General features: G+C 45.1%; 2 pseudogenes across 1 annotated transcript in view; one reads left to right on the top strand and one right to left on the bottom strand.

Annotated features, from left to right (window-relative positions):
* Positions 1–24,480, bottom strand: part of LOC146178806 (uncharacterized) — a 72,555-nt pseudogene that overhangs the window by 31,139 nt on the left and 16,936 nt on the right. The gene's annotated exons all lie outside the window — the stretch shown is intronic.
* On the top strand, positions 19,651–20,200 carry LOC146178807 (uncharacterized; annotated as a pseudogene).

Below are 24,480 nucleotides of genomic sequence, written 5' to 3'. Positions count from 1 at the left end.
TCGTGTATCACATATGATTCACCATGCTGTTAGGGGTATATTTGCGAAAACATAAAATTGCTCATAAGTGACTCTAAAGGAATGCAATTTATATAATTGAATAACAAACAACAGTTTCATAACAAAAACGTATTTTGGACTTTCACACAGACAGGATCTAAAAAAATTATGACAGTAGCAAATGGCGCCCATCTACAACTGCAGTATTTTCTGCAAAGCTTTCTCACCAGAAGACCTTCATGATGTTTTTCTTCCTCTTACTAACTAAACAGTGTTGTCTTTTTCCTTCGCAGTCAGTATCCTGTATAGTTACCTGTAGTACACTTTCACTATGGCTACCACAGGATGCTGAATGAGCACGGAAGCCAACTTTTGGTTCCGCTATACAAGGTAGTACCACTACTCTGACAACAATCCGTAGCTAGTAAGGAAAGGGAAGTAATATGAACCCGAAAAAGTATGTAAAATTATTTGAGTGCAGTGAATTTATTTCCTGTTTATGACATTAGGAAACATCAAGTGACAAAAATTACCCCTAACTGCATGGTGTGTCATATCTGATGCATACATATATCCTTTATTTCACTCATGAAGTGAGGGAGTGCGGGAAAAAAAAACTAAAAAATTCAGCTTGACTAGTTCCAGCTCCCCATCGTACAGAATTCTAGAAACAAACAAGAAAATAGCAACAGCATAAACCCACGAGTGACAAAATAGAAATGGCTTGCTTACAACCGATTCTAGAAATAAGACAAAAAGAAAGCTATTTGATCTACATGAGACATCGGTCATAACTGAAAATACGCTCCTGAGATAGCGTAAAGATACAAAAAGGGTATATAGTCGACGACCGATTTTTCGGACTCTCAACGAACCACAAAAATGTCTAAAAATGAACACATGTGCACCGAAAAAGCTCAGTTTATTGCATATTATCGACATTGAGGCCGAAAAAAGTCAAATGCTTTTTGTATCATGCTCCCCTTCTGTGCTAACATAACCGCCTGAATTTCGATGAGTTGTATAACCGTAAGCCGACGAAAGGGTAGCGACTGCTTGCATCAATCAGCTCAGCTTGCGTCGGCTGCGCTGCTGCAGGGGAGTCATCGTCGTTGTCGCTCTCAAACTCCACAAGCACTTGGCGAATAATTTCTGCATCTCTGAGCCCAGCGAACAGTTCCAACTCATGGTCTACATCTGTGAACTCTGAAAATGAGACAATCGATGGAATTTCGACACCTGCAGTGCAAAGGTTGACACTTCGCGCGCCTTTTTTTGAACTGTTGCCGAGATTTCCGTGTATTTCCCACTTTCTAAGAAATGATGGCCACCGTTCAAGGCTTTAGAGAGTGCCTTATTGATGCCGTCGAGTGCAAGCAGGTCCTTTGGGACCTGCAGCACAGGCGCTATAAGCATTGCAATTATTCTGATACGGCTTGGCGCCGAATTGCAGAAGTCGTCTGTGCACCAGGTCACCAGTTTTGTAAACAATTTCACTGAGTTTGTTTTACTGACTGCTAACCACTTCCGTACGCAAACTGGAGGTTCACGAAGTTAAAGCCCTCATTTGTTTCATGCATGTGTTCTTAGCTGTCGTCGAGCGATCGTTATTGTTCTTTAGAGAATGCACACTACTGCATAGCAGATTTGCCTGACAAGGAAAGCATGCATGCAGAACTAGAATTCTACTATTTCATAGAAATACGGTATAGGCTTTTATCTTGTAGCAGGTTTACCGGGATGTGCTTTGCAGTTCCAGAAGTAAGGGGGGGGGGGGGGGTGGAAAAACTTGCTGGACACGTTCCGGCGTGTATTTAAAGCACGCATCCGGGCAAGAAAGAGTGGAGCTGGGGTGGAACGACATCCAAGATGAAGATACTACCTGATGCTACCGTTCAAGGCTTTAATGAGTGCCTTACTGATGTCGTCGAGTGCAAGCAGGTCCTTTGGGACCTGCTTGCTGATCCCGCGCTGGCCGCCATATTTTGTTCGCTCCATCCGTTTGCTTCGTGTCCATCCGTCAGCGCTCGCCGTTCTGTTCGCACTTTTCACGTTTTAACCTAGTGTGCTGTGCTTGGACCTCTCTTTTGTCCCTGGCGGTTTCTGTTAGCTAAGCCTAGAAGCGTATTTTGACAGCCGAGACGTGGCGGGGCCCACCGGCCACGCTTCCGAGCGCAGTTACAAATTGCTCTAAGAATCGTGCATGGGCTTCTGGGCAATCTGTGTAGCGTCATCCCTATCCAGATACAGTATCCAGAGTTCTGTAATGGTGATTTTTTTTTTGTCTGTGCTTCTTTGCTGTTTGCTTAAACGCCTATCAGAGATCATCGCGAGTTCGCTTGGTTTGCGCAATCACCATCACTCATCCCACTGAAAGATACTTGGTTGGTGAAATGAGCGAGGATGCATTTTGTTTTATAATAAACGAATCGTGCGTAATTTGACGTAAGTTGGACTGGCGCTTAGCACTTTCCTTCCCATGCCGTCGACACAGTAGTTGGCATTAGTCTCAGAAATAATCGGGGGCTGCGTAAAAAAAAAGGTGCTATGGTAATTTGTGCTTCCAGTGATTGAATATTGATTGGTGTGCGATAGGCGATGACGAGTTAATAAAATGTTTGTAATTAATTGATCAATTGATGAAATAAAGAAACGAAAAAAAATGAAAAATTGGAAAGTAAGGGTTTAAAGGTGTCAGAATGAAAAACCACTGCTTGGTGAAGGAAGAAAATTTAGAATGTGTAATTTATTAATTGAAATAATTGAAGAATGTGTTCAAAAGTGTCAAATTGCTCAGAATGGGAAGCCGATTGTTGCTGACGCATGCGTATTGGTGTATAAAAATATAAAACGTCAAATAAAATAAAAATAAAGACATTATAGAAATACAACATAACATACATAACAGAAATATAACATACATCACATATAACATACTACACTTGTGTGTAGTATGTTACTTTTGATGAATTCATATTTCACTGCATTGTATTCTTTCGCCCCTCCTGCTAGGGCCCAGTTAGAGCCTGCAGTATTTGGTAAATAAAATAAATAAATAAATAAAAGAGCTAAAATATAACACGTGAAGAAAGAAAACATTGTGCGTGTGTATGTATGAGTGACACACTATCGCATTGTACCTTTAATGGCGGAGCCTAAGTGACCCCCTAATTTTTCTATAACGATATGATATAATATAAATCTGATTTTATGAACACAGTCAGTTGCACAAAGCACAAACACTTCGCAGTAATGTGAGTTGACTTTTCAAATTTATTTTCGTTTCAGCAGAGTTCCTCGAAGCTCCCAATGTCAGCGCTTTCATATGAGATTACGGCTTCAAATGTTTACTTTCTGACAGAGGGAATAAACAAGAAATCGACATATTTAAATATTCCAGTGAATTTCCGGTAGCTGTGAATTAGCAAACCATCGGGTGACTTGAAAAAAACACAAAAGTGAAGCGCACGCTTCGTTATTTCATCGGCCGCGCTGGCAGGTATAAAACCTGAGCTGCGCGCTCTGGACGTGGACCGGTCGAAACGGGCTGCACGTGAGCATGTTACAACACATTAGTGGGATGTCATCTTTTCCTGCTTTTCTAGACCCCGCAGGTTGGCAGCCGCTTGCTTTTGCAGCGTGAAACACGCACCTCGGGCACACTAGACAACCGTATTGCTCTCTGCACCAAGCACCACCATTTCGTACTGTGAAAAGTAGTTTCGATAATCATGCCCATGTCTTAAATCCAATACACAATGGTAAATGCAACCTACGTACAAAATATTTCAAAGAACGTATTTGAACTATAGCGTTCGTTATACATCTATTGCTCCTTCTCCCGTATCCTCCATCGCAGCATAAGCTGATCCTTCAAGTTCACAAGGCTCCATAGCGCACAAAACAACCTTGCTATTTTAGGTGATAGCACGTTCTGTGAGCTAGCTCCCAGTCAGAGGGACGTGCAGTAATGATTGACATGATGGAAGTGACCCTTGTAAAGCCGATTAGGACTGCAAACGAACGGTCGCATACACGCATATACCTTGATTCCGTGCGCGTCTATGACGGTGCGCTGGCTGCAGAAGGGCACGCAACAACATGCTGGCATCATACCGAATAGAGATTGGAGCTAACAGCGACTACTGTGATGTTAAAAAATGAAACAATCACTTGTGAGCATTCCAATGCACCTTTCAGTGCATGCAAGGCTCCACGAAGGCGCACGCTGACAGCGTACTCGATGGGAGGCGCGGGCGGACTGAACAAAACATGGCCGCCGCGCACAGTTTCTGCTTCTTTCACTAGATGCATACCTGCCAACTCTTACGAATTTTCCGTAAAATGTACGAATTTTGACCAGTCTTACGATTTTACGAATCTTGTGGGAAATTTTACGGAAAATGTTTTATTTTCGGAAAAAAAAATGCGGACATTTATTATCATGGCCTCCGAGATAACAGCACACGCGCGGTAGGGTAATCTCGGAGGCCATCTATTATGGTACCTTTGGAGGCCACGAGAGGGCAACACATATTTGTGATATCATCATCAGCAGCTGCAAACGTTGTAGTGACTTCTATCGTCTACTCGGGGGAACACGAATCCATATCCAAAACCTAGTGGCTGTTTTTTTGTTCACGTGTTTGGACAACTTTGGTGTAGGCCTCTGTTTTTGCGTGATCTGCGGCCGCGTCCGACTCAGTGTGACTCTGAAGTTTTAGTAGCAGCGGTTTCGCAGTGCAATGGCGGGCTCAAAGCCGCGACAGTACTTCCAAGTATTTTTGAAGTCGTACACGGCAGAATTTCCGTGCTTCGTGCCGTCTAAGAAAGGAGAGAAGTTCGGATTTTGCACCACGTGTGCCTGTGATGTTAACATTTCACATGGTGGCAAGTCCGACATAAAGATCCACATCGCTTCGAAAAAGCACCAAGGATACGTGCGAGCCGCGGACAGCCAGCCGAGCCTGACAAGTTTTGTTCGCAGTGACAGCAACCTCGGTGTGATTCGTGCAGAATGCCATTTCACGGCGTTTTTAGTTGAACACAACATACCGCTCAGTGTCAGTGATCACGCTGGACCACTTTTCCGGAAAATGTTCCCCAAGTGCGAGGAAGCCAAACGCTACGCCTGTGGACGGACGAAGACAACGGCAATTGTTCGTGAAATGGCCGCGAACGCAGAGACTCCTTTGCTGGATGCCCTAAAAAAACAGGTATTTTCGATTGCTGTGGACGGAAGTAACAATAGGGATACGCAGCTTTACCCTATTGTTGCGACATACTTCGTTAAAGAGACCAGTAGAGTTGAAAGCCGCCTCCTTTGCCTCGGTACAATCCAAGGGGAAGCGACGGGTCAGAAAATTGGAAATCTGATTCTCGACGAAATGAAGTCCCGAAGTTTGCCTCTTGAAAACCTGTTGGCATTGTCTTCGGACAATGCCCATGTCATGACTGGCAAAAAAAACAGCGTTTCGACTGTATTGAGGGAGGCCCAACCAGCTTTGATCGGGGTTGGTTGCCCATGCCACCTCATCAACTTGGCCGCCCAAAAAGGAGCTGCATGTCTTCCTGTAAAGGTTGATGAGGCCTTGGTTGACATTTTTTTTTGCTTAGAGAAAAGCTCAAAGCGGAAAGATCGACTAAAAGACTTTCAAAGATTGCATGACGTCGACGTCAGGAAGATGCTGAAGCATTCGCCGACACGTTGGCTGTCTTTGGGGAAGTGTTTGAAGAGGCTGCTGGACCAGTGGAAACCACTACTTAGCTTTTTCTTGAATGAAACAAAACAGTGTAATAAGCAGAGCTTGTTTTTGGAGTCTTACCAGATTCCCAAGACTTCTCTACAAATCGCCAAGAGTCCTGCGCCGGCCTCAAAGACTGCTGCACACCTTCCCAAGGCTGCTGCAGGTGTTGAAAAAAAAAGCACCGACTGTGATGGACCTTCACTAAAAAGAAAAGGAGTTCATTCTGCACCACAAGTAAAGAAACTGAAACTTCAATGCGAGGCATCTGCAGAAGCTAGCCACGTGACCTGTGAAGAGCGCCTGTTTTTTTTTTTGTCATCGGAGCTAAGCAGGGCATGCTGTCTTTTTCTCCAAAATGTTATCCCTCTTTTTGAGAAGACAAACTGCCTACTTCAGTCGCAGGCTCCTCAGATTCATGTGCTCAGGGGCCTCTTGAACCGCCTTCTCGAGGATCTGTTGACTCGATTTGTGCGGCCAGGTGTTCTCAAGGGTGCCATTCATTGCCTGAAGTTGCCTACGGAGCGGTCGAGAATCAAAAAGATGATAAAGACATCGTCATTGGCATGACAACCTCCTCTGTAGTTGAGACGCTAACCTCAAATGAGAAAGAGCAGTTCTTCTCGGCTGTACGTCTCTACTTCACTGCAGCATGCGATTATATTCGCCACAAGTTCCCGCTGGAAGACATCAGCCTGAAGATGGCTGAAGTTGCCCAAGTGCAGGCTGTAGAAACTGCTTCATTCAGCAGTGTACTCCATTTCATTATGGCATTTCCTGCTATTCTGCCCCAGCAGAGTGGTGAAACAAGAGAAGAAACAGTTGATGCACTCAAAGTGGAGTTTGCCAACATACAAGCTTACCAGATTCCAGCAGACATACTGAATGAGCCAAGGTGCGACATACAGTGGTCGCAATTGGGAAGCATTCGAGATGTCGACGGATCGCCCAGATTCCGCAGAATCTCAATGGTTATGCTGGGCATACTCTCCATTCCCCACAGTAACGCTGAATGTGAGAGAATATTCAGCTCTGTCAACAAAACTCGAAATGAGTTTCGCTCATCAGTTTCCAAGAAAACTCTAGAAAGTCTGCTGATGGTGAAAGGACACCAGAGTGGCACCTGCTTTGAGCAAGCCTACACAGAGAAGTTTTTGAAGCAGGCGAAGTCAGCAACTGCAAAAGCATTGCAAAAATAAATCGTGACAGACACAATGGAGTTTTCGCTCATTACTCTACGGGACACGGATTTTGCTTGTGGGTGAGTGAGCAAGGAGCAAGGGTGTCGCTAAAGATAAATTCTCGGGAAGTAAAAAAAAAAAACAGCCCCCCCACCCCCCCCCTCCCCCCCCCCGTCGCGGAGGTTTTACGAATTTTGAAATCTTCAGGTTGGCAGGTATGCTAGATGGCACTAACTTTTGTAAAGCCTCTATTTCACTGAGTTGGTTTCACTGACTGCTAACCACTTCCGTACGCAGACTGGAGGCTGGAGGTTTACGAATTAAAGCCCTCGTTTGTTTCATGCATGTGGTCTTAGCTGTTGTCGAGTGATCGTTATTGTTCGCTAGGGAATGCGCGCTGCTGCGTAGTAAATTTGCCTGACAAGGAAAGCATGCATGCAGAACTAGAATTATACTATTTCACAGAAATACGGTACAGGCTTTTATCTTGTAGCGGGTTTACCGGCATGTGCTCTTTATGCCTTCGCAGTTCCAGAAGTAAAGGAGGGGTGGAAAAACCTGCGGGACACGTTCCGGCGTGTATTTAAAGCACGCATCCGGGCAAGAAAGAGTGGAGCTGGGGTACTACGTGATGCCACCGTTCAAGGCTTTAATGAGTGCCTTATTGATGCCGTCGACTGCAAGCAGGTCCATTGGGATCTGCAGCACAGGCACTATAAGTATCGCAATTATTCTGATACAGCTTGGTGCCAAATTGCAGAAGCCGTCTGTGCACCAGGTCACCAGTTTTGTAAACAATTTCACTGAGTTGGTTTCACTGACTGCTAATCACTTCCGTACGCAGACTGGAGGTTTACGAAGTTAAAGCCCTCATTTATTTCATGCATGTGTTCTTAGCTGTCGTCGAGCAATCGTTACTGTTCGCTAGAGAATGCGCGCTGCTGCGTAGCAGATTTGCCTGACAAGGAAAGCATGCATGCAGAACTAGAATTATACTATTTCACAGAAATAGTTTATAGGCATTTAGACAGTTTTAGTGTCACATATGTGGGAAGCTTCACGTACGTGAAGCGCCTACATGTGACCAGTGCACATGTGCAGAACGTGAAGAGCCTGCGGGAGTTTCACGGACGTACGTGAGATTCGGATTTTCACGCTGGCGTCTTCACGTTGCTGGCGCACGTAGAGTTTACAACATGGCGACGCCCTGCCCGCCCGCTTCATAGCAATAACAGCTTCGCCGCTAATTCCTCGGCGCGATATCGTGTTCTAAACTGTTGTATTCGCTTTCAGCTTACCTAATCTTACCCTCGCGTAAAGTTTCAAGGGACAAATTGCCTTTTTTTTTAGATAGAAGGACGATTTTTCAGCTGTTAAGTCTGACGTAGAAGCGTTTGTCGTCGCCATAGCAACGATCTCGCGAGATCATGCCAGACCAGAGTTGAGCGAGAAGTGGCTAGAGTGCCAGATGCAAGCTGGCAGCCAACCAGAGCCAATCCGGTATAGGGGGAAGGCTGTGAAGTTGTAAGCATGAGTTCTGTTGGTTCTGTTGACCAGCGAATTCGCTTTTCCAAAAGCGACGATCTGGATATGCTTCGTGACATGAGAGAATGCAATCCATTCGAAGACTGCATACGACACGCAGTGCGGTGGACGCATATAGGTATGCGCCTGTCGGAGGCAAAAAACAAAGCCTTCACTGCCCGCACTGTGCTGGAGCGGACGGATCTACTGCGCTCGCAGCATGCCGAGAAAGATAGAAGCCTTCGCAGGTGAGTCATTTTGTCATTTCACTTCAATGCACAGCACGATATGTGAAAAAGAAACGCCAGTACAACAGTTTGTTTTCATTGGCACCTCTTAGGTCCGGAACCGAGGAGGAGTACTCGGAGTAGGACCAGCTGCTTGAAGAAATTTTGACGATTGCCAAAGAGAACGGCTACAAAATTAAACAGTTCAAAAAGGTTCAAGCAAGAACTGGCGGCCGAAGCGCATCCGCTGGCATAAAATGTTCAGCGCCGGCAGCGAGGGATTCCGCAGCCGAGGCGTACGCTCGGGCATGGCTTGACAGTTCTGCCGGCTTAGACATAGAATGTTAGTATATGTCATCGCACTTTTGTGGTATTGGATTTTATTTCGAAGCCTTGGATTTCAACACACCTTAATTGGGTTTCATGTTTTCAATGGTACAACTTGAGGAGCTAGCGGCCCCACAGCAAGCCAGTTGTTTGAAGAAATTGCGAACAGCACCGAACACGACTACGTCCCGGAGGAACTTCCGCCACTGCCTGAGCTCAATGCAGACAGTGGTGGTTCCTTTGAGCCCAGCCCGGCACCTTCGCTGGCAAGCACTAGCCACCCATCAATGCCTGCGTCACGGCAGGCAGTGGAGGACGACGTGGACATGCTGCCTCCAGCTAGGAGCGAGCCCATACGCGGCACCGGTAAGTCACTTTCCCAATTAGCGAGCTGCAATATTTCAGTCAGTCCTATTTCACGGCTGTTTTCTGTTTTAAGGACCTTCTAAATTGGTCTAGCAACAGATTACCATTTTTGGCAATCGACAATCAAGAGCAGGAGGTCTGAGTTATGAGTGCAATTCCATCGCTCTGTTGGCACGTAAGAGTGCATTATTTTTGTCCACATTCATAACCCCAATTCTGCTGAATATTGTGCTTAAGCATAGAATGTTCCTGATGACATGCAAAATCATAACTCAGCATTATTCCGCATTATGCTTACCTCTATATAAGCAAAAGTGGATGCAAAAAGTGGTTTATTACGATTTTGTGTGGCACTGGAAGCAGTGTGTTTTTTTTTTCAATGCACCAATGGGAACTAGGCAAGAGCACCTGACACGTTTAGCTGGAAGAAATTAAGATTACCTTAATGGCATTGGAAGCAGTGTGGTCATTTTTTTTTCAATGCATCAATGGGAACTAGGCAAGAGTACTTGACGTGTTTAGCTGAACGAAATTAAAATTACCTGAATTTAAGTCAAGTGCTCTTGCCAGTTCCCACTGATGCATTGAAAAAAAAAAAGACCACAATGCTTCCAGTGTCACGCACAATCATAATAAACCGCTTTTTGCATCCACTTTTGCTAATAGAGAGGTGTGGTTGCTTTTATGCTTTGTTACTGAGGCTGCATTTTTGGACACATTGTTGTACCCTACAGGAAAAAGAACTCAAGCTCCAAGGCAGGAGCAGGCGGACTACGAGTTCCTGCAAAAAAGAATGAAGCATGATGAATATATCAAAGAAAAGGACTTCCTTATTGAATCAAGGCGCATTGCCATTGAAGAACAGCGCATTACCTGGGAGAAGGAGAGAACCTTGAAGGAACTGCACTTTAGGGAAGAACTCAAGCATAAGGCTGAAGACAAAACAGAAGAGAGGCGGTTCCGTGCTCAAGATCGTGCTGAGGAAAGGTGTGAGAAGGCAGAAGAGCGCCGTATGTATGCAAACCAACAGCAAACTTTTCTCATAGTCATGGAAAACCTCCTGAACAAAATGACTATCATGGAAATGACTATCATAAACTGAACGAGATGCGAGTCAAGCAAAAATTGGAATACCACAAACAAAGAGATGCGTTTGTTGGGGATGTAGATATGAGCTCGGACCTAAAGCACCTCGTTCCCGAGTCTGAGAAGAATATGTTGGCTAATTCTCTTCTGTGTTTTCTACTGTGTGGCCGACACGGGCGCTACAAGATACCTGCTGGATACTTCTTCACAAAGGGGTGCACTGGAGTACAGCTTGTTTCTACAATACGATATGTAATCAATAAGGCACAGGAAATTGGCTTTGATGTTGTTCGCGTTGTCACTGATAACCATAAAATCAATGTTGCAGCTATGGACGTTTTGTGCGATGGTACTGCACAGATAAAGGCCCAACATTCATCAGATCCTTCAAAAACACTTTTTCTTTCATTTGATCAAAGCCATATAATTAAAAATATTAGGTCACAGTTTTTGGCTAAGGAGATGGGTGGGAAGAAGGAAGTATCCTCCAAGCACCTGAAGACCCTCTACAAGATGCAACAGCATTCTACTGTAAGGCCAGTTCGATTCCTTACACGGAAGCACTTGTACCCTTCAAATATTGAAAAGATGAATGTGAAGTTGGCCGTGCAGTTGTTTTCTGCTCCAGTTACTGCTGCACTCAGCTATCTGAAGGACCAGGCAGGTCACACCTGTGACATGGAATTTGCCTCAGTGGAGCCTACAATCACATTCATGGTGGCCATACAAAAATGGTTCACACTTATGGATGTGAGCAATTGCCAACAGCACATCCACCTCAACAATCCTGATGCTCGACATTACACTAATGTTGATGACGAACGGCTGGAATGGCTTGAGACCGACTTCCTCAGCTACATGGAAAACATCAAAAATGCAAGTCTCCCTGAGAACTTCCTCAGCAGAGACTTACCACGCCCTGGTATTCACGACACAGTCAAATGTTCAATGCATTAGATACATGTTGGCTGCGAAACAGTTTAAGTTTGTTTTGACAAGAAAACTGTCTAGTGACCCGATCGAATCAATGTTTGGGTTTTTGCACTGAAGTGCGGGATGCAATGATGCACTGGACGTGAAAAGTGCATTGGGTGGACTTGAGAAGATGCTGAAAACTGGGATTGTTGCTTCATCTAAAGGAAGTAATGTTCAAAGTTCTTCTTCTTTCTCTTCAAAGCAACTCATCACAACACAGCAGAATGTCCGCAAAGACTTGGGAACTGCAGAGAAGTTTTTGCAAATTGCAGGGGAGCGGCTTAAAGAAGACTGTCTTTCGACAAGACCAAATTTCCCAACACCCGATGTGGCCAGCGTCACTCTGGTGGGAGGTTATCTTGTTAGAGCAGCATCAGAGAATCTCTCCTGTGCAAATTGCATTGCACTTATGCAAGGGGCAAAGGCACACACGCCACTTCAAGGGCTTATTGCTCACCAAGATCGGGGAGGCCTGTGCTATAAGCGGGTCAGCGAAACGTGGCGGAAGGCATATTACCCGTTCAAGCATCCATTGGCTCTGAATACACGCATACAGCGTAGTGGCGCGCGAACTATTCCTCCCTCCTCGCATACCGATGGCTGGACTTACTAGTAACTGTATGGTCGAAAGAAGCTGGTGAAGCTACTAATAGCGTTGAAAAGGTTCACAGACACGGTGCTTTTCCACAAAAAGTCCATCCCAAAGCCTTTAGAAGTCTCTGCGGAAAGAAGCATCAGCATCCTAATCCACGTGCCCATCCTCACCTGTGGCAGTGAGGATAAAAGCCACCGGCAGCAGCAGCTGCTTGAACTGATAGTAAAAAAGTTCATGAAGCCCAATTTTCAAATTATGCTCTGGGGATTACAGACAGGAACTCTGTTTCGAGGAATTTCGAGCACAAACCCCTGTCTCGGAAGGTGCTCAAACTGTGATGCATTTGGAAGTACGAACTCCTGTCCCAGAAGGTGTTCAAACCGTGATGGATTTGGGAGCATATGTGTCAATAAACTTGTACCATGACATGAAAATAATTTGTTTCTTTTGCATAATTTATCCTTCTTGTTTATGGCCCAAACGGAAAATGGCGAAATTGAAAAAAGTCGCTAAAATTGGAGCTGCAAATGTTTTCCAGTTGTGTTTAATGCAAGGTGCGTGCGCAGGGTTCTGCATTAGGGGAACTGGAAGCAACGTATTGCCACAGCACCGCTGCCTCCCCCCACCTTCCACCAAAATCTCTACGGCCAAAACGCAGCGCGAAGCTGAGCATTGTAATCAAACGTTTATTTTGACGTGATGTAATAGACATAAAAGGAATAGAGTGCGCTTAAAACGACGCATTCTCACAACGGTTCCTTGAGTACTCGATCGAATTTCCACAAGTAAACATGACAAGTGAGTAGTTCTTGTATATATAAAAAAAAAAATGTATGGAAACAAACATTTACAACTGACGGTCCGATGGGGCAGACTAGCCCCCCCCCCCCCCCCCCCCCCCACGTGCGCACACCTATGTTAACAGCGTTAATTTTTGAGAACACACATATTCACTACGGGGAAAGCGAGCAGCCGTACCCAGAGCAGAGCGGGATAGCGTCAGACGGGGGCGCCACCGCACGGCCAAATCTCGCAGCCGCACGGCCGGCTGACGACAATGGGCGAGAGCGGCACCTGCCTGGCATCTTCCTAGAGGAGGCGTTGGTTATAGCAGAGTCCTTCAATGCTTTTCTGGTCACGAAACTCCGCCGTAACGCTATGGGAGAGCTTCCTATGTTGACCGCGCCTTCCGCGAGGCGGCGCCAGGTGTACGATGGGGGCTAGCGATGGGAACATCGACACGGGCAGAGCCCTTTTTGAGCGCGACGTCGCCTGTGCGGCTGCTGTTATTTTCGCTCCTAAGTTTGTTTTCATTCTTACAGCAGTGAATGTGACACGTTAGCCTGCAATGCCGAAGACCTGCTGTGTGACGGGTTGCCGTTCTGGATACCAAGGCAGGCAACAGAAGGCCTCGCTGTTCTGTTTACCGAGCGATGCCGAGCAGCGTGATAAATGGAAGCGGGCAATACCAAGACGGGAAAGAGGCGGATTCACTTTCGCCTCAAAGCATGTCCGTGCCTGCGAAAGGCATTTTGACCCCACTGATATTATTCGGACTGAAGATTTTGTAGTGAAAGGAGAATCTGTGTCTCTGAAGCGCGAGAAAGTGAAACTCAGACCCGGCGCCGTCCCACGCATATTCGAAGGCCTACCATCGTATCTGAGCAAACCGAAGCCACGAACTCGCAAGTCCAGAGTCAAGCCGGTCTGCATGCCCAGCAAGTGGTGGCAGGAAGCCTTCCTAATAGGAGCCCTTCTGACAGCCTATATAATGTGAGCATCGCTGCCACCTTAAGTTTTTTTTTTTTTTTCCTGAACACCTGGTTGGTTGGTGTCTCTGAGGAGCAGGTGTGCTCTATATTTGCTAACGTAAAAACTTGCTCATCTTCGTATTATTTGTAAATAGCTCCATTCACATTTTCTATCCCGTGTCTTTGTACACATAATAAATGATGTGTGTTTTTCAATGGCTTCTTATTTTGCCTTTTTTAGTTGAACTTTAAGCATTTGTCATTAAATGTTCTTTTGTATCAAATTATTTTATTTTTACTACGAACACGTTGCCGTATATTGAATAGAGTTTCTCAATATATTTTATGTTTCCCTTATTATCACTTAGATTTTAAAGAATCATCTACATCTGTATCTCAATGTTGTTTTATAGACACGGGAACTCTTCTTGGTGCCTATAGCCAGCATAGTCTTCGCCAGCGTCTTCATCATCGTCACAGCGTGAAAAAGTAAAACTATAATGGCTTCAGCATCTGAATTGGCCACCTTCGCAAGTGTCAGCAAAAAAAAAAAAAAAAAAAAAATCTCCAAAATAGCATTCTCAAAAGTGCGGCTGCTGACGTCATGTGCCGTGGCGTTTTATTTCGGCGGCATTGAGCTTGCAGTGTTTCGCAATGCCAGTCATAAGCATACCTCTTTATGCACTCTGAAGCAAGGTCTGCCCAGATCGTCGCAGCGCAGGGACAAAGATATATTACTGACCTTACGCTAAATCTTCCAGAGGTGGCATTGCACACAAGTTGCAGTAAAAAAGTGCGTAAAAGTCACGTACCACTCATGTACGAGAATCAGTTTCATAACAAGCAAAAAGCAAGGGCGTGTTTCATCAGAAAACAGCAGCCAGCAGGGTTTGCTAGCGGCCACTGTCGATGACAGGGTTTTTAGTATTTTCTTGCTGCACCCTTGCTTTTAGGTTATGAGTGAAGTAGCGTTCACGAAAAGCCCAGCTAACAACCCCCAAAAAGCAAAAATACCAAGAGAATGCGAGCTTGCCGGCCGGGAAACCGCTGCGTACAAGGCTCGCGCGACCGTTTCATGCCCCCACTAGACCAGCTGCGCCCCCAGCTGCACGCGCTGTCCCTATATGAAACTTTAGCCGGAGTTTCGTGACCATAAAAGCATTGAAGGACTATGGTTATAGTTATACGAGATATTATGGTGCATAAGCAACCACAGCTATTATGCGCCCTGCTGGGAGTGAGTTTGTGAAAAAATGTATAGTTGGCCCTAGCACCTTTGAAATTTTATATTTATTTCTCTTTATTAGAATGCAATAAATGTTTTTGAGCGACATCGTGCAACTTCTTGGCAATTTCCTAGATGGCATTGCATAATTCTCGCTGCTGTGCGCCTTCCTCCACCTTCTCTTTCTCCCTCTCTTGTTCTTCCTGCTTTACCATCCCCTGGCTTCTCCTGCCCCTCCTACTCCCTTTTTTCTGCACTTTCCTGTGGTTGTAATGTAGACGTCAAATGCACCTCAAGAAACTGGCCGCAAATTTTCTGGCAATATTCCAGAAAAAACTCACATGCATTCAACCGCAATCCCTCAAAAGACTGCACCACAGCCTCACATTCAGCCATCACACTCATATTAAGAAATCGGTAGCAAACATTCTGCGACTATTCCACAAAAAATTATCATGTGTATCCAACAACAATTCCTTACGACTTCATCATAGCCTCATCAGACATCAAGCTCACACCAGAAAATCAGTGGCAAAATTTTATAGGGAAACTCCACAATGACTCCATACGGAGCGCTCTCAGAAAGTTTGATTTCGGTAATGCAACTGAGCAAATAAAAACCTGCAAAAATTTCATGAAGTTTTTCATAAGGGTTCTTTTCTTTCCCGCCGGGCGCAGCTTGGGTGCTTCAGATTTTAAATAGCAGTTGCCGTGGTCCGTAACAATCTTTTCCTTCCTTTTTAATTATTCAATAAACCATGACCACCACCACCTGACGGCTAGCATTTGCCGACTTCAGAAAATTGAATACAGATTAAGTATGCTTGTTGCATTGGGTTGGATATTATGTTGCATAAAAGATTCAGGCTATCACGCACCAAACACAAGGTGCATTGTATTTCATTATGGAGGATTAAAAAGTTAGATTATCACAGCTAGTTTGGATGCATTGTTCCTCCCCAGAAACTTAAAAACACCGGACATATCAACAAGTGCATTCTTTCCTAGGAGCATTGTGGAATGAAACAGTCTGTGTGAAATATTTTTTCCTTCTTTTAGTTTTTTACATGATAATGAAATGTGATTTATCATCAGTTCATCTCTAGAACTTTCATATTATTGATTTATCTTTTTCAGAATGAAACTAGGTGTCAAATGTGTGTGTCCAATGTAAAGGCGATAATACTTTGATTAAGTGCTTTTGATGACTGCATAATTTCCATTCTGCAATGATTGGTTTCATGAGGTATAGTTTGTTGTATATTTCGCGGTCCCAAGAAGCCTGCTACTTTGGATAGGAAACCAAAAGATGGAGGGAACGATAAGAAAATGCGAATGTGGATTTCCCCGTCGTGTCAGCCTGGCGTGCCGCCTATGGGAAACTGTGGCTAAAGTTGTGTGTTGCCTCTGTAGAGGGACCTAAAAGGTCCAAAGCCTCTGCATCGGCTCAACCACTAGCATCCCCTTTCCCCTGGACATGGTAATGCCACGCATGGACAACTAAGCTTCTTGCTTCTATTTCTATTTCTGCTCTGCAGTTCTTTTTTACACTAACCAGTGTGCGGATGTCAGAGGGGCGGGTACAAAAAGCACCCACCACACATGGTCTGGGGGCCCTTATGACATACACACAGTGGCTTCCGATTTATGCTTCAAGCTGTACTCATGCTTGGAGTAGAATTGAAAGTCTACATGATTCAATAGGACAGCCATAGCTACCTCCATAATTCTGTTCTGACAGTGAAGACTGTCTTGTTATTAGTTGTGTATTTTCTTAATTTTTCAGATTCTCCTTCAATATCTTTAATTATCATCTCAGTTTGTGTCTGTGCTACTTTGTCAGGCCATTTTTTTATGTAATGATCAAAAGTGTGTGTGTGTGTGCGTCTGTCAAATTTGCATTTTGTTTTCAATATTGAACCTTGGCAAGTAACAGGGCAAATCCTGTTGATGCATGTGAAGTATAGTGGCTTTTTGGAAATAACTATACTCAGTTTCATAAATCAGGTGCAACGCAGTGAAAGCTGCGCAAGTAGTGCGCAAGACAAAAAAAAAAGGAGGCGTATCACTACGCGCTGGTTTCGTGGCCGAGTGGTTTCTGCAGAAACGGGCTCTATTCCAAACATATACATTTGCAATAACTTGCTTCGCGTGCCTGGATATCTTCGAAGTGCAGATCTTTGCGGATGCTGGGAATGCAAACAAGAGCTCTAGCTTTGGCAGTGTTGCACTTGATGTATGAAACGGAGTATACAGTATACCTGGTTTTAAGGCGAAGTCTTTAATGGCTCATCGTTGTTGTCATCAGCAAAAGCGTCACGCTTTTGCAGCTGCTCTGATTGGCCGAGGTGGAGATGATGTCACAGAAGTCTCGACCGATCACAGGGAACTATCACGGCATATGCGGGTTATGGGCAAATATGAATTGTGATCAATGCTTGGAATGCTTGGAGACAATGCTTAGAACATTCTCGAAACTCGTCACCACTTTACAGCTCAGTGACAGCACATGATGGATGATCAGAGAACAATGCAAAGGCCACTTATAGGGTTGAAGTAGCAATGCGCCATCTGTCTCGGTTGCCTGCGGGTCACCGGCCGTGAAGGATGGCTAGTGCTGCGCTGTCTCCCAACACGAAACACGCTAGAGTGGCTGAGCGGCAGCAGCGATCGAGGGAGGCTACACGTATACGTCAAGAATTGAAGCCTCGCCCTTCACCACAGAGTCCTGGAACAAGGCGCCAAAAGAATCATGAAACGCAGCGTTTGAAGCGCCTCAGCACATCTTCTGGCACCAAGGCAAAGCAAGCTGAGAAATGCCGACAACGACAAAGTCAACCAAGTACGAGTACCGTAATGGATGTTGATGAACCACAGGATGCCCAGACAGTCTTGAAACAGTTTCAGTCGGCTACCAATTACTTTGAGAAACACTTCGTCCAGAACGAATTCGGAGCAATGCGTTCAGTGTGCGATCGACTATGGTTCACCAAGAATCTCAGCAAGGTACCTTCAAACAGCCGCGACTTACTTTGAGATGCCTTCCCAGGGCGCCCTATGGAAACCTTCATATGCTGCCGCACCTGCCGTGAGTCACTTCGCAGTGGCAAGATTCCTAACTTCTCTACCAGTAATGACTACGTCTACCCACCAAAACCATCGCATTTGCCACCACTCAACACAGCCAGTGACTCTGAGAAACTCATCTCGCCATGCATCCCCTTCATGCAGATTCAACAGCTGCTGTATCACACATAAGACCAGCAGCAGATCACTCGTCCAATTGTCAACATGCCCAGTAATGTCGGAAGCACAGTCGCCATGCTGCCTAACCACCATGCCAACGACGTTGCACTACATGTCAACATCAAGCGTAGCATGATCTACAAGACACCATATGTGGAAGGCATGGTGAAGAAAGAAGACCTCATACTGTGGTTGGATTACCTCATGAAGAGCGAATTGTATCACTTGTACAACGTCAAGGTTGGCATGCATCAGATCGACGAAATCTGTGCACAAGCAGTGCCAATATCGGAAGACACAACAAAGCTAACCATTGACTAGCAAGATCGCAACGACCCCATGGCTGTGGCAGCAGCAATGACACTAGGCCAAGAGACAATGGTCATTGACGACGACGCCTCGCTAGTCATGGCACTGGGTGAGGGCCAGAAGCCACTCAACATTGTCTTTGACGAACATGTAGAGGAGTTGGTGTTCCCCCTAATCTACTTGGGTCAGGCACAAAATGACCATGGCAATGAGTGAGTGTCACCGAGAAACTGCTCCACCGCTATTTCGAACCCTATAAAGTCCTACACCGCTTAAACGGCGTTAATTATGAAGTCATTCCAGATGGAACTGTGACCGTCAGTGTTCGGCGTCAGCGGCCTGAAATTGTGCATGTGGTGCGCTTAAAGCCGCACTTTTCGCGTGACTGAGCACTTCCTGCAAGTGAGACCTTGCGTTATTGTACAGTTCACCTCACACCTAACTGTTTTTTCTCCTCTCACCTTGTCATCGGGACGATGTTTTTCTTTCACGGGGGGAATAATGCCACGTGCCTATGCCGCGCAACAACCGTGCTTGGTGCCAACGACGACGAAGCGGTTGTTGGCACGAGCGGCGCGCTAGTGCTGGACACTGTCATCGGAGCTAGACGCAAACCTGACTCTCGTACCGTGTACCTTGACGGCTCCCTGTGGCTTGAGTCGTGACAATATGTTATTTTATGAGACATAAGTGACTTCGGCTACCCTGGCTGCTTTGTTGCCTATAGATAACCAGAGGGCTCTCTATGGAGTAGGGCTGATTGTCAGCTTTATGCGCCTTATGCTGACCACAGTGTCTGCCGTGAGCATCAATCACCCCATGAACCTCTCTCATGATCTCGATAAGCATGGGCTGGCAGCAATGCCTAACATGTCGCTCAGAGGCTGTCGGTGGTGTGAGCAGAGCGAGCACGCGAGTTTTCTCAGCTTATGCAGGCAGCGAAGTTGCATTTTCTTGGAGATACTTTTCCTAACTACAAGAAAAAGGGCCATCTACCGAGCTTCTACCGCACGCGATGGACTTTGATGGAGCGAATCACTGACCCATCAATGCAATTTTGATTGCGACGATGTACAAAAGTGTACAATAACCACATGGGAGGTGTTAATCTTTTGGATTGCTTCATCTTGCTCTACCATCCCTATTTGAGGTCTAAAAGGTATAATTTCTGCATTCTCTTTCATATTCTCGATTTGAATGCTGTCAATGCTTGAATGCTGTACAGGAGAAATTCCATAAATACCCCTACTGAGCCTGCAACAAAGATTCTTTCCTTAGCAGAACTTAAGATGGATCTGGCAACTTAACTCAGCATGGCAGGAAAAGAACAGCTGAAGAAAAGAGGAAGATCCCGTAACAAATCCATTGAGCAAGCCATTGAGGGGAAGGGCCTAATGGCATCCACTCCTACACAGGACGTTCGGCTAGATGAGGTATAATTTCTGAGCCATCATGCAATGTTTCAATGCTAATAATTGCATGTCTTCTTTCAGGTTAGTCACTGGGTTCTTTGGAGCCAGAAGAGGCAGTGCTGCATGTTTTCGAAGTGCACCGGACTCTATGAGCTACTGTTCCAAGTGTGCCACTCACCTCTGCTCTACAAACAAGAGCAATTGCTTCCTTTTGTATCACACGACGAAATGACAGTTTTATTTGATTTGATTCACTGGTCATTATTTGTATTTGATTCTAACAAAGAATGGTGTTGCGCCTAGTAAGATGTTCTTGTTGTGCACGTTGTTGCAAATACTGCCGCAAACCATTCAAATCTTTATTTCTTCTTTTTTCGACAGCTGCCAGCATGCAGCCTTATCACTAATCCTGGCACACGGATCCATTCTGTATTTTTGTTTATTCATGTTCTTTGTCGAGCAAGATATACCAAGATGTGTCTTGAAGATTCTGGCCACTCGCATGTGTTTGCAATGTTCCAGGTTCTGCTAGTCACCGTCTACGGCTCTATATATATATATGTTTCTTCACCGCCTTTAAATTGAGCATTGGGAGCAACGGTCATTCATAGACCGACAACAGCTGGGCACGACTGTTGCTATCACCACCGCCGATTGCTAAGGTATTTTGCGGGTGCAAGTCAGCCCAATAAAGAGTTTATTCCAGTGAAGATCAAGTCTCCATGTTTGTTGACTTTACATCTGAAATACACCGGTTAGCAATGCAAGATTACATAAGCGGTAGGCCCAAAAGAAGCATACCCATTGCAGTAATCGAAACCATGGTGCTCCCTGCGATGAGCCAGTGCCTGCTGGCCTGTAGATCTGTGTCGCCCGTATAAAGCAGACAGATGAAGGTGATAGAGGTATCCAGACTAGAGGTTAACAGATTTGTAGGAGTACCTGCACTCATTACAGTTATCAAGAATGAGGCTATCCCCGTCAGGGTAGGCATCCTAATGCTTCAGGACATATGTCTTGGGAAAAACAAACTTCTGGGTAAATTGGTGAATGTTGATTTTGATGAACCTACACTAAAGATGGACACTAAAGAAGCAGAATATATATGGAAGAATTTGCTGAAGATGTTTGAGCTGTTGCACATTGAGGAACTACAGAGGATCGAAACTTCGGCATCGACTAGTTCAAAAAGTGGCGCTAGTGGCGCCACCTTAAGCGAGGCACCCATAAAGCCCCTGAATAAATTTCTTGGAGGGGTTTTAGGCACCGTCCTTGGTCATTACACAACCACTGCATTTCGCACTGCATGGCCTCATTTTTTTCCGTAATTCATGCTAAAAATAAAAGGCCATTACAACATTAATTAAATGCTCGCATGGCGGGAAACCAATGAGCACCGTTTTATCCGTTGTTTTATCATCGTAATCGTTTTTTGAAAGGCTAACAATCCAATCGTATTGCACACACATTTTTCCTCTTACAAGCGTTGAGGTGCCGGCTAGTTGGTTACACATTTTGGAATGTGTTTGTGTCCTTCTGATCTTCGTCCTCGTCCTTCGCGCCATTATTCCAAAATTTTTCCTTTGTCTGTGGAAGGTGCATTTTGTGGCATTGGTGTCAGCGTCAGTTTACGCATTCATCAAGTTTTGTGGAGTATGAGGGATTTGTCAGGCCATGCATAGGCATGGACCATTCAAGCGTGCAACGAGAGCTGACCACGGAAAGCATGGCGGATAATGAGCAGAATGAACTGTCCTGCAAGCACAGCAGATAAAGAGAACAATGGCAGTGAACTGTCGTGCAAAGACTCATTTTGGAGAATAGCTTAATCTTTTCAACCAGCAGAACAGACCTTGGGCATTGCAAGGCCATCAAATGGCGGTTACCTACTGGATACGCTCCCACAGTCTACCACTGAGCCTATAGAATCCCCTTTGCCAAAAGGGAGGAGGTGGAAACACAGATTGGAGAGTGTGCAGGGGCTGGCACTCCATGAGGAGTGCCAGCCTTACTTCCATGGAGTGCTAGCCTTACTGGTAGAGAAGCCCAATGGAAGCTACCATTTCGTAATTGAATATAGGGATCTTAATAAGGTCACTAGAGTGAACCCCTACCCTTTGCCAACATTCCCGAGATCCTGTTGCAGCTTGGGAAGGCGAAATATTTCACTGTTGTGGACATGGCAAGTGGATACTGGCAGATAGAGATGGATGCCTAGGACAAAGAAAAGACGGCCTTCAGCACTCCTTTCGGGCATGCCGAGTGGAACCATATGTAGATGGGGGCTCGTAAACAGCGCAGCCGTGTGGCAAAGAACGACTGACGTTATACTCGCAGGACTGCTGGGCAAGCTTTGTCATGTACACCTCGATGACATCATTTACAGAGAGTCCTTTTAGAACCACTTGCACGATGTGAAGAGGGTATTCAGCCATATAGACCTTATGCAAAATTGCTGCTATCAGACCTTCAGCGAACCGCGCTACGCAACGCCACGTTGAAGGATTGAGTGAGTCGGCTGCGCTTATGGCTACTGTCGTCGTGCTCGTTGCATCTGCTTTGTGCTGTCATTTCCCTGTTATTTGTTCGCATTCAGAGCAAAAAATGATGGAATAATAGACGATTGACTTGTGAAGCCATACTTCACTGCCAAAACTTCTTGCAAACGGTGGCATCAGCATAGCTAAAAACGGCAAAAGCTTCGTTGCTGCTCCGGTGTATTCCTTGATACACTGCTTAAATACGCGTCCATGAAAGCGCAAAACATACTGATATTGATTCTGGGTATAAAAGATGTCTGCGATGTCATTACGCTGCGTCAGCCGCTGCAGGATATTTTCGAGTCCAGCACAGGCAAGTTTCAACTCATTACTGCATCCGTTGCTTAGCCGTGATAATAGCTGTTCCGTATAGTATGTTGTACGAATACGCGTACAAGAAGGAACTTAATGTTGTTGCATCATTTCTTTTTCATTTAGGACTGATGCCTAATAAACACTGCGCTCCGATGGACCTTCACAATTCTCAGTACAGCGCGCGCACTACTGTTCCCATCCTCTGTCTGAACGTTTGGCTGCTGATGTATCTCGTTAGCGTGTAAACAACCATATAACAGATCCCATATTCTATATGTTACTGGCTGAGACCCCCAACCACATGAATGTGCTGGTGAAAAGCGACAGGTCAACGACATGACCCCGTGGCGCTGATCCTCCTCAGACATGTAGCTCCTGTTGCCGTCATATTGTGGGTCTAGTTCATGAAAATCAATATATATATGATACTGCTGTCTGCGAAGTCACATCTACCCAGACACAATGTCAAGCTCCTTCGTGGATGTGTATTCGAGCAGTGCTTTATGAAATGCACAGATTTTGCAGCAAAGTCATTCTCCTCTCCAATGCCACATATTTTTCTTTTTCTTTTCGGAATTCTTGACGGAACTGAAGTATTACAAAAGTTTTTTTCGCTGTCCATGTCATGGATGAGCTCAGTAGTGAGACAGGTACCAACTATTGGAGACTATTCAGACTCTATACCAGTTTCTAGCATTTCAGAAAAGCTTTCTATTTCTTTTTTCAGTTTTGAGAGAGGGGGGGGAGGGTAGAGGTTTAATGGCTTTCTTTGCTTGTGGTGAAGATTTTGAATGAAAAAACCTAAAGCACTGCATTCTATTGCAATATTCGACACTAGCGACATTCTTCACGAAATCGTTTTGTGCAAACATAGCGAACACAAGCGGGCTGTGTAATGTTGAATGGCGGTTTTATTTTTATTGCTGCCGAACACCACACCAGCGCTTCGTCATCTAGATATTGTGCACCGTAACAATATTTTGCGAAGTCCGAATTTATGGGAAGTGCAGTCAGTTGACACCTGAAAAAACACAAATGTCATCAGTTTCAAGCTGTGATGCATGTTTTTTCTTTCTTTTTTTTTCTTGGGGGGGGGGGGGGGGGCATATTGCAAAACAACAAACATTATTTGCCAGCAGCAATTGAGGGAAGTAGCAGAATGTATCGAGCAATGGGCATATAGAAAATGCGATGCATACATTTATAGGGATGGGTATCTTTAGGCAAAATAAAATTGGAAGACGTGTGCGTTCATTCTTGCTTTTACTGTGATAGTCGCAGTAGCAAGCCTCACTGCTAAGTGCGGTAAGGCTCGCTACAAACGATATTGCTCTGCGGATAGTGTCAAATGGTTGACGGTTTCAATCCCTGCCTCATTACACTGTTTTGATGGCGCGCCATGAAGGTTAAACGAAAAAACGGCGTTATTCGGTAATATTGAGGGGAGAAAAGAAAATTGGTGTGTTCCAAATTAAGGCGTAACTCCTTTTCGATGCACCTCAAATAGCTCGCAGAGAAAAAATCTCGCACTAGTAAAAAAAAAATAAATAAACAGCGGGGTGACCGCCATCACTATAGCAGTAACAATCATGCGAACTGGCGGTAGACGAGAGCAGCTAAATGGTAGAGGCAGTTGCTGCCACGTATACTTTGAGTC

Source organism: Amblyomma maculatum, chromosome 9 (genome assembly GCF_055883805.1).
Source record: "Amblyomma maculatum isolate TAMU_Amacu chromosome 9, ASM5588380v1, whole genome shotgun sequence".
Taxonomy (NCBI): Eukaryota; Metazoa; Arthropoda; class Arachnida; order Ixodida; family Ixodidae; genus Amblyomma; species Amblyomma maculatum.
Note: the sequence above shows the minus strand (reverse complement) of the source record. Positions and strands in the feature narration are given on the sequence as shown.